This window comes from Palaemon carinicauda, chromosome 3, assembly GCF_036898095.1.
Source record: "Palaemon carinicauda isolate YSFRI2023 chromosome 3, ASM3689809v2, whole genome shotgun sequence".
Taxonomy (NCBI): Eukaryota; Metazoa; Arthropoda; class Malacostraca; order Decapoda; family Palaemonidae; genus Palaemon; species Palaemon carinicauda.
This window is the reverse complement of record NC_090727.1, coordinates 44120994-44137329: the sequence shown is the minus strand read 5'-3', so window position 1 is coordinate 44137329 and position 16336 is coordinate 44120994. Positions and strand designations below refer to the sequence as shown.

Below are 16336 nucleotides of genomic sequence, written 5' to 3'. Positions count from 1 at the left end.
CATATCCTCCATTAACTGGATGACTGGCTGATCCTAGCAGACTCGGAGTCATCCCTTCTTCGACTCCGAAACAAACTTCTAGGATTTTGACAGGATCTGGAGATCATAGTAAATCTCGAGAAGTCCTCTCTGCTTCCCACTCAAAGACTGGTTTACCTAGGCATGATTATAGACAACAATCTTCACAAAGCCTTCCCATCAGACGACAGGATAGCAAGGCTGAGAAGGGTCGCAAGCCCTTTCCTCAGTCGAGAAGAGCTTCCAACCCAATCGTGGTTACGTCTCCTCGGTCACCTTTCATCCTTGGTTCGTCTAGTTCCCAATGATCGCCTCAGGATGAGATCTCTCCAGTGGCGGCTCAAGTCCCGGTGGAAGTAAGGTTGCGATTCCCCGGACTTCATGATCCCTATGGGTCCTGCGGAACGAACGGACCTCCAGTGGTAGGTGACAGACAAGAACCTACGAAGAGGAGTGGATCTTCTCGTCCTTCCCCCAAATTTAATGCAGTTTTCGGACGCCTCAAAGAAGGGGGGGGGGGGGGCACGTTCTGTACCACAGGACCTCAGGCCTGTGGTCAGATTCAGAAAAGTGCCTCCATATGAATTATTTAGATATGAAGGCCGGTTTGTTGGCCCTTCAGCAGTTCCAACAATACCCGGCAGGTCACTCTGTGGTGGTAATGAGCGACAACACCACAGTAGTGGCTTACATCAACAAGCAAGGAGATACCTTTTCGAAGCAGGTATCCCATCTTGCAGTAGAGATACTGAGATGGACCGGAGTCCGCTCGATTCTATTATCGGCGCGTTTCATTCCAGACAAGAGGAATGTGCTCGCCGACAATCTGAGCAGAGCGTCTCAGATAGTGAGCATCGAGTGGTCTTTGTGTCATCTAGTAGCCAACAAAGTCCTGACTTTGTGGGGTTTCCCGACGGTGGATCTGTTCGCGACAGCGCTGATCTTCAAGATTCCACCGTACTTCCCCCCAGTCCTGGATCCCAAGGCACTCTGGCAAGATGCCTCCCAACAACGGGGGAACAACATCGTGTATGCCTTTCCCCCCATTCTGTCTGATGAGGAGGGTACTCAACAAGACCAGAATATCGGTCAATTTTTTAATGACCCTCATAGCTCCGCTATGGCATCACGCGGAATGGTGTCCGGACCCTCTGCAATTTCTAACGGAACTTACGAGAGAATTCCTTCCACGACACGATCTATTCAGACAACCACATGCCAGCATCTTCCACAAAGCTGTAGCTTTGCTACGACTTCGAGCATGGTGACTATCCAGCATTTCCTCTCTGAGAGAGGAATTTTCGCAACAAGTTGCAATTAGGATGTCTAGACATCTGCGAAAATCATCCGCATCTGTCTACCAGGCAAAGTGGAAAGTCTTCGGTGGTTGGTATCTTGGAAGGGGTCTCTCTCCACTAGATACCACTATTCCAGAAATAGCGGAGTTCCTTGTGTATTTGCGGGAAGAAAAGGCGCCTTTCTGTCTCGGCGGTGAAAGGCTATCGCTCGGCCTCAAGTCTAGCCTTAGGCTCAAAGGAATGACCTTTTCTTCCTCGCTGGAACTTTCTCTACTCATACGAGCTTATGAACTTACCTGCCCTCAGTCGGATGCGAGACCTCCTCCATGGAACGTGGTTCGGGTTCTCAGGTCTCTTAAGAGACCTCTCTATGAACCATTACGCCAAGCTTCAGTTCGCCACCTAACTTGGGAGACGGTGTTCTTACTAGCTTTGGCTTCGGCCAAGCGAGTCAGTGAACTTCATGGTCTCATATGACATCGCCCATGCAAGGGTATGGAGGGAAGGTAACGTTTAAACTCGTCCCTGGGTTTGGTGCTAAGACTCAAAATCAGGGGGGGCCGGGCGCTTGGTTCGACTCCTTCCGGATTCAAGTCTCCGTTCTGTAACAGATGTCCCAGACCTTCTCCCACTGTGCCCAGTAAGGAGTCTGAGGTTATATCTCAGAAGAACGGCTACAGTCCGTCCCCAGGTGCAAACATTGTTAGCACTGGGAGGATTAAGAGGAGGGTCACCAAGAACACCATCTCGGCATGGATTCGTAGGGTGATCCATCTGTCCCTGAATCCAGACCGTCCTCCATCATGTCACCCTAGAGCACATGATGTCAGGGGCGTAGCTACGTCCCTGGCCTTCAAGAGAAATTTCTCAGTGACGCAGGTCCTTCAAGCTGGGTTGTAGAAGCATCAGACGACCTTCACAGCTCACTACCTGCACGACGTGACCCACCGGAGGCTCGATACGTTTTCTATCGGCCCTGTGGTGGCTGCACAACAGCTGGTTTAAAACCTCAAGCTCCTCAGCGGACAAGTAGCAGAAGGTTGAGGGCATTTTTACCTGGTCTTAGTCTGCATGAATGAAAAGATTTGCCTAGCCCTTACTCTTTTCTTCATCCTCCCCTCTCTTGGGGAAAGCAGCATCCTGGGTTCTCTGCATAGCTGACCTCAAACCACTGCAGGTAAACCATGTTTGTTCCAACATGGTTACCTACCTAGAACTACCTGCTTAGGAGTTACTGGTTAACTCTACCTAACCGACCAGCTTTTTGTATAGTTTACCCTCTTCCCGTTTTCTACGGGGTCAACCTCTGGCAGTGTGGTACGTGCCCTGAGGCGACCCGGGGTCGGGCAGCGTGCTAGCTCAGGTCGAATTGTCAGTAAGTTTCTGGTCGTGACGTGATCAACATCTCGCCGCGCTCTCTCTTACCTTGTGCGACCCTTTGTGTCCCCCGATCCTTTGTGCTTACCGCGTGTTACACACGTGTTTCCATTTCACTTTCCCTTTACATCCTTGTGTCTCTTGGTGTGTTAGCTTTGTGTTATGGAGCATCCTCGTCGTTGCCCTGGGCTTGTGGCTGGGAAGTCTTGCGGGGCTTTCCTTTCCAAGCCTGAGGTTGATCCCCACTCCTTGTGCTCCACGTGTAGGGGGAAAGCGTGTTCCCCTACCTCTACGTGCCCGGAGTGTGCTAATTGGACTGAGATCCAGTGGGTGCTCTTCGGGACGAAGAAGAAGAAGGCAGCTAAGAAGTCGCCTAAGGACTCCAGCATATCTTCGCCTGTGGTTTCGCCAGACTCCTCGGCAGACCGTAGCGCCCGTTCTTCTTCCCCTACCCAGCATAGGGGACGAGGTAAGTCCGTTGCGGGGAAGAGGCCCACTGCCCTTCCCCAAGAGTCTAATCTTCCTGTGGGAGAAGTGTCCAGTGTGGGGCCTGAGTGTAGTGCGGAAGTGTGGGTAGGAGACGAGGGCCTGGTGCCCACAGGTCTCGTCTCCTCGGAAGATCCTATGTGGGGTAGACCGAGTGTAGATACTTCCCCTGCCTCGTGGCGTGTTTCAGGTGCGTCAACCGCCGAGGGAGACACGGAAAAAGGTAGTTCGTCGTCTTCGGACCCCACCACGTGGGTGGCCCTTAGGACTCCCTTCAGGTCTCCCGTTAGAGGAGAAGAGGATGTGGAGCAATGGCTCTGTAAAGGGCTCGCGCGGTCCCCTCCGGCTCCCTCGGCTACATTACCCCCCGTGTTTCTGCAGCCTCCCACACCTGAGAAACGACGTGAATTTCCCCCTGCAGTCTTGGACGTGTCGGGCGGTCGGGGAGCTTCATCCTCATCCTCGTCATTGTCGTCGTCATCGGACTCTTCTTCTTCTTCGTCGTCAGAGGACGAGGACAGGAACCTTAGCAAGAGGAAGAGGGAGAAATCCCGCAAGAAGAAGAAGTCTCGTTCCCGATCGAGGCATGGTAAGAAAAGGTCGAAGTCCTCTAAAAAGAAAGCGAAGAGGAGTAGGTCCAAGGACTGGGTGATTTTCACAGTGCCCCGGAGCGAGCTGTTTAGGTTTTCCACAGCCGCGGCCGCTTCCGGGTGGCTCCCTAGAGCCTCGCCTTCTGTGTGTCATCCTCTTATCTCCTCCTTCAGACCAGCCGCCCGGCAAGAGGGCTCGAACCGGGACCCCCGTGTAGTGTCCAACCCAACGGTAGCCTCCGCCCCTTCTTCCCTTAGGAAGGATATAAGGAGTATGAAGGAAGGCTTAGCGTCGACCACGGGCACCTTGGAGGCCTTCCTTAAGCACCAAGGGCGCCCGTCGGTCCGCATGGATCCCCCATCCACGAAGCCCCCCCGTAGAACAAGGTACTCCCATGACGGATGCCTTCGTCCCCACGGGGCAGCCCATACCACTGGCAGGGCCGTCGGGCATTGGTACTCCCATGACGGATGCCTTCGTCCCCACGGGGCAGCCCATACCACTGGCAGGCCCGTCTGGCGTTGGTACTCCCATGACGGATGCCTTCGTCCCCACGGGGCAGCCCATACCACTGGCAGGCTCGTCGGGCGTTGCCTTTCGCACCGTCACGGCGTACCCCCGTACGGAGGAACTGGTGACGGAAGACCTGGTTGAAGGAGCGGATTGCTCGTCTGACGACATCTCCTCCTACCGTAAGGTTCTAGCCCTAATTCGGAGGCATCACCGTTTGGATGAACCCAAGCCCTCAGCTGCAAAGGCCGTACTATCCGGACTGTCCAGGATGATCGACAGCCCGGTACAACAAAAGCCCTCTTTGTCTCTCCCTCTCGCTCAAGACGTGAAGTTGGGATGGAGCAGATAGATGAGTACTTAGCAGGACTACCAGAGGCCCCCAGAAGCCAGAGTTCCTCCAAGCTTCTTCCGGGCCTGAAATCCCAGAAACGGTTTTATGTTCCCGAAGGGCATCGCGGTGGTCCCCGTGCAGTAGAAGCAGCGGTGACCGCGCTGAACCAGGGAGCCTCGGAAGACAGGGCCTCCACTGCCCCTGTGTGCTTTTCCCCGTCAGAAGCCTCTATGATGGAGGACATGGCACAGGATCTGGTCTACGTGTCCTTCCGGTTAGATTGGTGGTCTTGCGCTTTGGTGGGGTTTCAGGCATCCCACGACCTCTCCCTCCCAGAAAATCAGGCCATGCTGAGGGATCTTGTTAGCTCTGGAGGCAAGGCCTTTAAGTTTTTATCATCCCAGTCTCTGTCGGTGGCTTCGAACTGGGTCCTGAGGAAAAGGGATACGGTACTGAGCAAACTGGTGCGGAAGTTGCCGGACAGAGAAGCGAGGAGGCTGAGGAATTCCTCCGTGTGGGGGAATGACATTTTCCCCATCAATTTGGTGGAAAATACAATGGAGAAGGTGAGGAAAGTGAGAGAAACGGATCCTAGGGCCCCCCCCCTATGAGGAAGTCCACGTTTAGAAGAGCTTCAACGGACGTCCCTCACTCCTCACAGGCCACACCCTTGCTGCCCCGAAGAGAACCACCTTCAGCTCCTTGGCTTCAAGCCTCGCAGCAGCCCACCCGTAGGGCCACCGCAGGCCCTCAGTCAGCCTACAGACCCTCCTACGGTAACACTAGGAGAGGTAGATCTGGCCGTTCCTCCAGAAGAAGGTAGGAAGAGAGGCCCCCTACTCCTTCAGGAGCCCCTAGTAGGGGGATGCCTCAGACATTTTTGGCAAGCATGGCGGGATCTCGGTGCGGATCCCTGGACGGTGACGGTCCTGAAAGAGGGCTACAGACTCCCTTTCCTAGAAGAGCCTCCCCCTCTCATCCCAGCCCATCGGGCCGAGTGGCTGGTTCCAAAGGACCCCTTGAAGAGGTCGGCACTACAAGAGGAAGTAGCGTCCATGATCGACAAGGGAGCTTTGGAGACAGTGGAGAACCCCGGCCCGGGTTTCTTCAGCAGGCTCTTCCTTGTGGAGAAATCGACAGGAGGGTGGAGGCCGGTCATAGATCTCTCAGCCCTCAACAAGTTCGTCTCAAAGACGGACTTCAAAATGGATACCCCCAAGTCAGTACTAGCAGCCTTGAGGGAGGGGGATTTCCTCATGTCTCTCGACCTCAAGGATGCCTATTTTCAAATCCCCGTGCACCCCTCCAGCAGGAAGTTCTTCAGAATCAAGTGGGAGTCCAGTGTCCTGCAGTTCAAAACCCTGTGCTTCGGCCTCTCGACGGCCCCGTAAGTGTTCATGAGAGTGTTCGCCGCGATCTCCGCATGGGCACACGAGAAAGGCATACATTTACTCAGATACCTGGACGACTGGTTGCTTCTTTCTGCCTCAAGGGAACAACTGAAGGAGCAAGGCGTTATGTTGCTCGACCTCTGCAGGGTGTTAGGGATCATGGTCAACCTAGGGAAGTCCCAACTAGTCCCCAGCACCAGAATGACTTACTTGGGGATGGTCCTGGACACCCAGTTAGTAAGGGCCTTCCCCTCAGAGGAGAGGTTAGCCAACCTAGAACGTATCCTTCAACCCTTCCTGACGGGACAACCCAGGAGGGCCAAGGACTGGCAGAAGTTACTGGGTCATCTGGTTTCGCTGGAAAAATTAGTACCGCAAGGGAGACTCAGGCTCCGCCCGGTACAGTGGAATCTGAAGGAGTCGTGAACCCAAGGCAAGGAGCCCCACAAAATAGTCCCAGTCCTCCCGAAGACGAGAGAGACCCTTCTTTGGTGGAACATCAGGTCGAACACAGAGAAGCGAATGCCCTTCGCCTCCGACCCCCAGGAGATGCTGTTGTTCACGGACGCATCGAAGGAGGGTTGGAGAGCACACCTGCTAGGAAAATCGACAAAAGGGCAGTGGTCCAGCGAGGAGGCGTCTCTCCATATAAACATCCTGGAGATGATAGCGGTTCTGAGGGCGTGTCGACAGTTCGTACACTTCCTGTGAGGAAACACTGTGGCGTTAATGTGCGACAACGCCACAGTAGTGGCATATGTAAAGAAACAGGGAGGCATGAAGTCAAGGGTCCTATGCGCCCTAGCCACGGAACTGTTAGAGTGGGCTACAGAAGAAGGAATAGAACTGACGGCAAGGTTCACTCCAGGAAAGAGGAACGTGATGGCCGACGGCCTCAGCAGGGCGGGTCAAGTGATAGGTTCGGAGTGAACCCTACACCCGGAGATAGCTCGAGCAGTCATCCTAATGTGGGGCTCCCCAGTGATAGACTTATTCGCCTCACGTCTGAATGCCTAACTCCCCGTGTTCTGTTCTCCAATCCCAGACCCGTCAGCAGCGTTCGAGGATGCCTTCCAACATCCCTGGGACGGTCTCGATGGGTACGCCTTCCTTCCCTTCAGTTTGATCAGGCAAGTGTTGAACAGAGTGAGAGTGTCGTCCAACCTGTCGATGACTTTAGTAGCGCCCTGGTGGCCGGAGAGAGACTGGTTCGCAGACCTAAAGGAATTAGCTCTTCGTCCTCCTTGGCCGCTTCCGGACAGGCCAGACCTCCTGCGTCAACTTCACTTTCACAGGTGGCACGAAAACCCTCGATCCCTCCGCCTTCACGCGTGTAGGTTATCGAGAAGCTCCCGAAGAAAGAAGGATACTCATTGAGAACCGCAGCAAGGATGTTGGGTTATCTACGGCGTTCCTCGGCGGTAGTCTACCAGGCAAAGTGGGCAGTCTTCCTGAAGTGGTGTGCGTCCAAAAACATCAGGCCCTTAGGGGCGTCGATCCAGGACATTGCAGACTTTCTCGTGTACCTGAGAGACGACGTGGGTTCGTCCATTCCGGCCATCAAAGGAGTTCGAGCAGCCCTAGGTCAAGTCTTCCTCCTTAGGGGCATTGACTTGGGAGCCTCAAGGCACATCTCGATGCTCATCCGCAGTTTTGAGCAATCATGTCCCCCCCAGGAGGTACGGGTTCCGCAGTGGGACATAGCCAGAGTTCTTAAAGTTCTGTCAGAGCCGCCCTTCGAACCTCTCAGGGACGTAATAGACAGAGAACTCACCCTTAAAACAGCTTTTCTTTTAGCCCTGGCCTCGGCGAAGAGAGTTAGCGAGTTACACGGCCTTTCTTACGAGGTCTCACACTCCAAAGGGTGGAGAGCAGTTGTCTTTAGGTTCGTCCCTAGTTTTGCGGCAAAGACGCAAAACCCAGCGTGTTGGGATCCTCGGTTTGAGGGTTTTTCAGTGGCAGCCATCCCTCGCTCCGACAACCCGAAGGATCTACTCTTATGTCCCGTGAGAACAGTAAGAAAATACCTGGAGAGGACTGCAAAATTCCACCCTCAGATAAAAAATTTATTCATCTCAACAGGCCGGGTGAATAAACCGGTCTCGAAGAATTCTATCTCTTTCTGGCTGCGACAGGTGATAAGGAGGGCCTACGAGGCTTCTGGGACTCCTCTCCCAGGAAAACCAAGGCTACATGATATTAGAGCTCTGAGCACCTCTCTGGCTTTCGAGAAAAACATGGCCGTGGGTAAGATCCTGAAGGCTGGGACCTGGTCTAGACAGTCCACCTTCACAAAACACTATCTCAAAGATTGTACGAGAAAATCCTTGGACAGGTTTTCCATTGGCCCAATCATTTCGGCCCTTCAAGAGATCTAAGGTCATAGCCCCAGGGTAACCGGGGGTGTTAATGCCAAGAGACACTAGTTCCTTCCTTAACTTTACCCCCCCCCCCCTTTTTCCTTCCTTCCCCGCACCGTCCGGGCCAGGAAGATGTTGAAAAGACCTTAATCACTGAAAGGAACACCCTTAAAGAGGACATGTATCGGAGTTGGTTTTGAAAAGGTAAGCCATTTAGACACTAAGTGAGTGTTTTGGATAGTTTCCCCTACTTTTCGTGCAGTTTTCTAGTGGTCGTGGAACCAAGACCTTCTTAGAGGTTCCCTCTCTGGCGTGCCTCCCCGTCGAATTCTGATCCCTGCAGGACACTCCCACCTCCTAAAGTGTAAGTCTCCTAAGAAGGTAGTTCTAGGTAAGTAACCGTGTTGGAACAAATCACAAATTTTTAAGTACAGGTAATTTGTATTTTTCTAACATACTTACCTAGAACTACCTTCGGGTTATGGCCCACCCATCCTTCCCCGAGAACCTGCAGGATCGAGTAATACCTGTTCCAACGAAACTTACTGACGATTCGACCTGAGCTAGCACGCTGCCCGACCCCGGGTCGCCTCAGGGCAAGTACCACACTGCCAGAGGTTGACCCCGTAGAAAACGGGAAGAGGGTAAACTATACAAAAAGCTGGTCGGTTAGGTAGAGTTAACCAGTAACTCCTTCTAAGTAAGTATGTTAGGAAAAATACAAATTACAGTACTTAAAAATTTGTGATTTCCTTGTGTTCCGAGTATTAAGATAATACTGTCACGTCCCCATACCCGGACGAGGTGGTATTGGGAGAGTCCTAGCCTAAAGTTTCCTTCTAAGGGACTACAGGTCAACTTCCTAGGTCGAGTCACACTTCAGACCTTCACACACAGCTTACGTAGGCCGCAGCCCTTGCGCAGCAAGGTTCTAGCGAGGTGTAGGGACTCCTTATTGTTGAGTGCTGACACACTCAGATACTGAGTCCCTGGGCAAAGCCAAAAGCCAGTACTGGATGGGACTTGCCACCCTTCCTAAGGGGTGAGTCACCCATATTAAATAGCGTGGTTTGTATTTCAATTACGGAACAAATGACAAATTCGTAGGTAATTTGTATTTTTCCTAACTATACAAACCTTAGCTATTTAATCAAACTTGCTCGCTAGCCCTATCCCCCGTGAAGTCCTACCTCTAAGCAAAGTGAGCTCATCACAGGTGTGTGTGAGGGGGTGGGAGCAGGTTACCCTCCCTACCCCCCCGCTAACTAGCGGTGGGGTAGTAAACCCTCGTTAAAATTCTAATGGCTCATCATTTCAGCTACGCCGAAAATAATAACCCATATTAAATAGCTAAGGTTTGTATAGTTAGGAAAAATACAAATTACCTACGAATTTGTCATATTTGTGTATGTGGGACAGTAATACTGGGTCATCTTCATTAGTTACATTTTATTAATATTTAGAGTAAATGAGCATCAGGCATTAAGATTATTTATAAGTGGTTAAATTTCAGTAATAAATTGTTCCTGCTATAAATCACTGTTTATATTTCATGTTGACATTGACCGTCATAAGGTTGTCCTAAAGCCTTTGTTATTTATACCTAGTATTCTTTGCTGCTTTGATATTTCTCCCATACCCCTTGGTTACTCCTGCCAGGTATCCAAACCACTTTAAAACTAATTTTAACCAAAATTTCCTCCTTTTAATTCAAAACAAATAGGAATTTTAACTGGTTTCTGTTAGCAATCTTTAATCTATCAAATTTCTTTCAGAAATGATTATGCGAGTATCCTTCTTCTAGACCATCGATATAACAGACCCACATCAATTCAAGCTTTACCAAAATGGATTTCTAATCATGTGAATCAGTGTGAAAAATTTGGCCAGTTTTTACAGTCAGAATTTGTATGTGCTGTAAATTTACACAAAAAGATCAGATTAAGATTCTATATTATTCATTAAAATTTGCACTTTTTCAATGTGTTCTCCAAAACTAAACTGCCTAGTACCTTTTTTCTAATTATTTCAAGAAGTACTGACATACATCCTATCAAACAGGAGGTTGAGAGGAAGATTACCATAGTGAATGAAACTGACGCTATTATTCAATTAGCTTCTTAACTGGCTTCAGAGTTTAGGAACTCTATACATTAGTCCACAAAGACTTAATTATTAGGCTAGAATAGGGACTCCAATATAAAGTTTATACCAAAGAAATATGTTCTTCCCTATCCTAGGGCCAGTATATCAATGTGCAAACATGGACTCAGTTTATATAAGGAATCCTAATGGGTTCAGTCCCTAGAAATATGTCACACCTCCAAGCTTAAATTGGGTTTAGTAGTATGTCATTGTTTTACTAGCCACCTGGGCATTTGCGTACCGCTGGAAGAATTATATATATATATATATATATATATATATATATATATATATATATATATATATATATATATATATATTATTATTATTATTATTACTATCCAAGCTACAACCCTAGTTGGAAAAGCAAGATGCTATAAGGCCAGGGGCTCCAACAGGGAAAAATAGCCCAGTGAGGAAAGGAAATAAGGAAATAAATAAATGAAGAGAACAAATTAACAATAAATCATTCTGAAATAAGTAACAACGTCAAAACAGACATATCATATATAAACTATTAACAACATCAAAAACAAATATGTCATAAATAAACTATAAAAAGACTCATGTCCGCCTGGTCAACAAAAAAGCATTTGCTCCAACTTTGAACTTTTGAAGTTCTACTGATTCAACCATCCGATTAGGAAGATCATTCCACAACTTGGTAACAGCTGGAATAAAACTTCTAGAGTACTGCGTAGTATTGAGCCTCGTGATGGAGAAGGCCTGGCTATTAGAATTAACTGCCTGCCTAGTATTACGAACAGGATAGAATTGTCCTGGGAGATCTGAATATAAAGGATGGTCAGAGTTATGAAAAATCTTATGCAACATGCATAATGAACTAATTGAACGACGGTGCCAGAGATTAATATCTAGATCAGGAATAAGAAATTTAATAGACCGTAAGTTTCTGTCAACAAATTAAGATGAGAATCAGCAGCTGAAGACCAGACAGGAGAACAATACTCAAAACAAGGTAGAATGAAAGAATTAAAACACTTCTTCAGAATAGATTGATCACCGAAAATCTTGAAAGACTTTCTCAATAAGCCTATTTTTTGTGCAATTGAAGAAGACACAGACTTTATATGTTTCTCAAAAGTAAATTTACTGTCGAGAATCACACCTAAAATTTTGAAAGAGTCATACATATTTAAAGAAACATTATCAATACTGAGATCCGGATGTTGAGGAGCCACCGTCCTTGACCTACTTACAATCATACTTTGAGTTTTGTTAGGATCCAACTTCATACCCCATAATTTGCACCATGCACTAATTCTAGCTAAATCTCTATTAAGGGATTCACCAACCCTAGATCTACATTCAGGGGATGGAATTGATGCAAAGAGAGTAGCATCATCTGCATATGCAACAAGCTTGTTTTCTAGGCCAAACCACATGTCATGTGTATATAGTATGAAAAGTAATGGGCCAAGAACACTACCCTGTGGAACACCGGATATCACATTCCTATAATCACTATGGTGCCCATCAACAACAACTCTTTGAGATCTATTACTTAAAAAATCAATATTAATGCTAAGAAACGACCCACCCACTCCCAACTGTTTCAGTTTGAAAACAAGGGCCTCATGATTAACACGGTCTAAGGCAGCACTAAAATCAAGGCCAATCATACGAACTTCCCGACCACAATCAAGGGATTTCTGTACAGCATTGGAGATTGTAAGAAGGGCATCACATGCTCCAAGGCCTTTACGAAAACCAAATTGCAAACTAGGGAGTAGATGATTACCTTCAGCAAACCTATTAAGACGTTTTGCCAGAAGACGTTCAAAAACTTTAGATAATAAGGGAGTTATGGAAATTGGGCGGTAATCAGTGGGACTTGAGCTACCATAAACACATTTACATAGAGGAGTAACATTACCAATTCTCCAACTAGTGCTAAAAGCTCCTTTTCTTGCTAACTTGCGCAAAATAACAGATAACTTTGGAGCTAAGAAATCTGCTGTCTTTATAAAAAACAAAGGAAAAATACCATTTGGGTCTACACCTCCATAAGCATCAAGGTCCACCAACAGAGCTTTAATCTCACGAGATCGAAAAGCTAAACTAGTTAGTTTAGCCTCAGGAAAACAGGAATGAGGAAGTTCAAGTTTTTCATTACTCTGTTTACTGTCAAAAACATCAGCCAAAAGGGTTGCCTTTTCCTTTGGAAAGTGAGTGACTGAGCCATCTGGTTTAAGTAAAGGAGGAACTGTTGCATCTACACCAAAGAGTGCAGATTTAAGGGTAGACCACCATTTATGTTCCTGAGTTGTACCAGAAAGTGTTTCTTTTATGGTTAAATTGTACTCCTTTTCAGTTGAGGCATAAACTCTCTGAGCAAAAGCTCGAAGCTGAGTATAGTTGTTCCAGGTCAAATCTGATCTGTTACCCTTCCAAAGATGATAGGCCTCCTGTTTCTCCAAATAAGCACGTCTACAATCATCATTGAACCACGGTTTGTCCTTCACTCGGTACCTTAGCACACGAGAAGGGATACGCCTATCAATTATGTTGACTAGATTCTCATTCAAAGGGACAACAGGATCTACACTATTATATAATTGTGACCAATTCAAGCACAAAAGATCATGTAAAATCCCATTCCAGTCTGCTTGGGATTTCATATAAATTTTACAAGAATATGATATATCAGGGACAGGCTGCTCAGTCTTCACTAATAATGAAATCAAGGCATGATCAGATGTCCCGACTGGAGAACCAACCTTACTAATTATAACGCCAGGGGAGTCAGTGTATACGAGGTCCAAGCAATTACCAGACCTGTGAGTAGCTTCATTTATGATTTGCTCACAGCCTGATTCAGAGGCAAAGTCTAAAGCTCTTAAGCCATGGCGATCGGTAGGAGAGATAGAACTTAACCACTCCCTATGGTGAGCATTAAAATCACCAACAAAGACAAAAGAAGCCTTTCTATCATCATCTTGTATCTTAGCCATAATGGTAAGAAGACAATCAAAGATAGAATCATCTATGTCTGGATTCCGGTAGATCGAACACAAATAAAAGTTGTTATGCCTGCCACAAACTTTTATTACCTGAATCTCATGACATCCACATTGATAGCAGGACTTATGAGAAGCAGGGTACTCGGTCCTAATATACACCGCCATTCCCCTGGCCCTAGGGATGGCATCACGTTTCAACATTATTGGCTTCCTAAAACCAGTTATAAGGAGCTCAGATGAGTGCCTCATATTAGAAACCAAAGTTTCTGAGCACAAAAGAATATCATACTGTCTGGACGCAACTGTAAGGTCTTGGATATTTGCATGAAGACCACGAATATTGCAATACAGAAGACGACATTGACGAAATCTAGGACGTACTGGTCCCGGATTTCGCTCAATGTCTCCAGACAGCATAAGAATTAATAGAAATAAAAAAGAGACATCATACTTAAAAACTAGATTAACAAGAATTATAACAAAAACAATACGTACAGAATTATAAACAAAGTGATTGATGATACCCATAGACTATAGTAAAAAGTCGGAAAAACTGGTCAACATGGAGGAGCCGATACACCATGCAAGGCTAAATACCCTCCAGGATATATATATATATATATATATGTATGTATATATATATATATATATATATATATATATATATATATATATATACATATATACATATATATATATATATATATATACATATATATATATATATATATATATATATATATATATATATATATATATATATATATATATATATATATAAAAGAGTAGACCTCAAATATATCCTACCTTGCTTCATAAGTCTAGGTAGGACTGTGAGATCACAGTACCTCCTAAACATAAGTTTTTCCATATGTCAAAACCCATTTACTGGGCTCAACCTGTGTTGCTACGTGAAATGCTCCTTAAAGCACCATTTCAAATATACCAGAGAAAAAAGTTGCATGGAATGTTAGGAATATATCCAGCTCGCTCACCCATAAAAGATGTCGGTATTAAAACTGGGGCAAGTGATACCACTACCAGAGATCCCTTTCCAATTAGACATCTCCCTCCTCAAAATCCTCCATTACTACGAGGTGTCGTTCGCTACAGCTACTGCCCCACCACCACCACCACCACCACCTATCTTTCTCCCATTATTTCCTTGTTAGCACCCATGAATGTTCGGACGTTTTTTTCGTAGCTCTGTGTTATTTTGTGTTTGTGAAGATGTCAGGCGTTTTGGAGATCTATGCTCCCAAATTGAGTATTATATTTGTCTGTTTGGGATTTCTAGGTAGCGACACACGTTCATTCATAACCTTGTTGGGTTTTATCTCAGCCACTTTGTTGACGCTCCCTTATGGGTGTGTATGCGGTCTTTTGGTGTCGCTTCCTCGGGATCTCTTTGTTTTGTAAGACTTTCTATTAGTTCCTTATACTAATTGTAGTCTTATTTTTGTGTTATGGACATCTAATTCAATGTTTGTTCCGTAACTGAAATACAAACCACGCTATTTATATGGGGTAATTACTTCAGCGTAGCTGAACGACGAGCCATAAAAGTTTTAACGAGGGTTTCCTACCCCACCGCTAGTTAGCGGGGGGGGGGGGGGGTTAGCTAGCTACCCCCCCCCACACACACACACACACACACACCGGTGAAAGGTTCACTTTACTTTTAGCTCGGAGAGGCGACAGACCTGTCTGCGCTCTCCTCATTTTTGACTGCCATAATTTTGTTTGCTTTCTCTTTTCAGCGTGTGTGTGTGAAGTTGGCCTCTATTACTCATCATGCGTACGTTCCCTGGACTTTCTGCCCGCCCTTGTCGGCCTTGGACACGGATCCTCACTCCTTATGCCCTCAGTGTAGGGGCCAACGGTGTGGTAGGTCTAATGTATGTATTGAGTGTAGGGAGTGGTCTACCTCCCAGTGGGAGAGGTTTGCCCGGCGACGCAAGAAGAAATCTAAAAGGGATCTTTCTCCTTCGGAGGTTTCTCGGAAGAGAGAAAATCCCAAGACTACTTCTTCCGTAGCCCTTTCCTCCTCCGAAGCTCCCACTCGAGGGAGAGGCCGACGAGTGGTAGCGTAGATCGCAGTGCTGTTAACCGATCCCGGGGTGAGGGAGAGGTAGTTGCCTACCGTAGCGAGGCAGCTGCCCCTCCTCCCCTGGAGGAGGGATGTGTGTCTAATAATGATCTTTTGCAGCTTTGGGCTTCCTTGGGGCTACAGGGTTCTCCCTCCAAGGAAGCTCTGTTTGACATGATCAAACTGGGTGCGGCCGTCAAACAATCGCCAACTTCAGCGGAGATAGATCCTCTGTCTGTGGTTGACGTGGTGACGGAAACATCCCGTGGGTCTAGCCAAACGCCCGTTCCTGTGGCTGAGATAGCTGAAGGCTTAGACTCCCCCTCCGAACATCCTTCGAGGGAGGAGCTAAGTCCCACGGTCTCTCCTGCCGGTGTTTCACCCTCTCGGGGAAGTTCACTAACAGAGACTATTCTTCGGAAGCCCATCGATGGTCAGCTTGCTGATCCCACGGCCCCTCGTGGCCGTATAAGGCGGAAGGGTCGTCCTCCCCTTTGCCGTAGAGGCCTTCCTTCCCCTTACAAGGGTGTTAAGAGGCGCCTCTTCGGCTTGTCGTCACCACATTCCTCTGCAGAGGAGACGACTCGCCGTTCTCCTGTCCTGCCAGCTATCAACCTAGACCTCTCCAGGGATCGTTCGCGATCCCCTTCGTAGGATGGTTGTACTTCGGGACATTGTGACCTGTCGCCCAGACCATCCACGTCCAGAGCTCCTGATGCGCTTGACGCGCCTCCTGATACTGCCGTTGCACAG

General features: G+C 47.6%; 1 long non-coding RNA gene and 1 pseudogene across 1 annotated transcript in view; one reads left to right on the top strand and one right to left on the bottom strand.

Moving 5' to 3' along the window:
- LOC137638258 (ATP-dependent DNA helicase DDX11-like) overlaps positions 1-10343 on the top strand; it is a 138711-nt pseudogene extending 128368 nt beyond the window's left edge.
- LOC137638264 (uncharacterized) overlaps positions 1-16336 on the bottom strand; it is a 466810-nt gene that overhangs the window by 170861 nt on the left and 279613 nt on the right. The window lies entirely within an intron of this gene.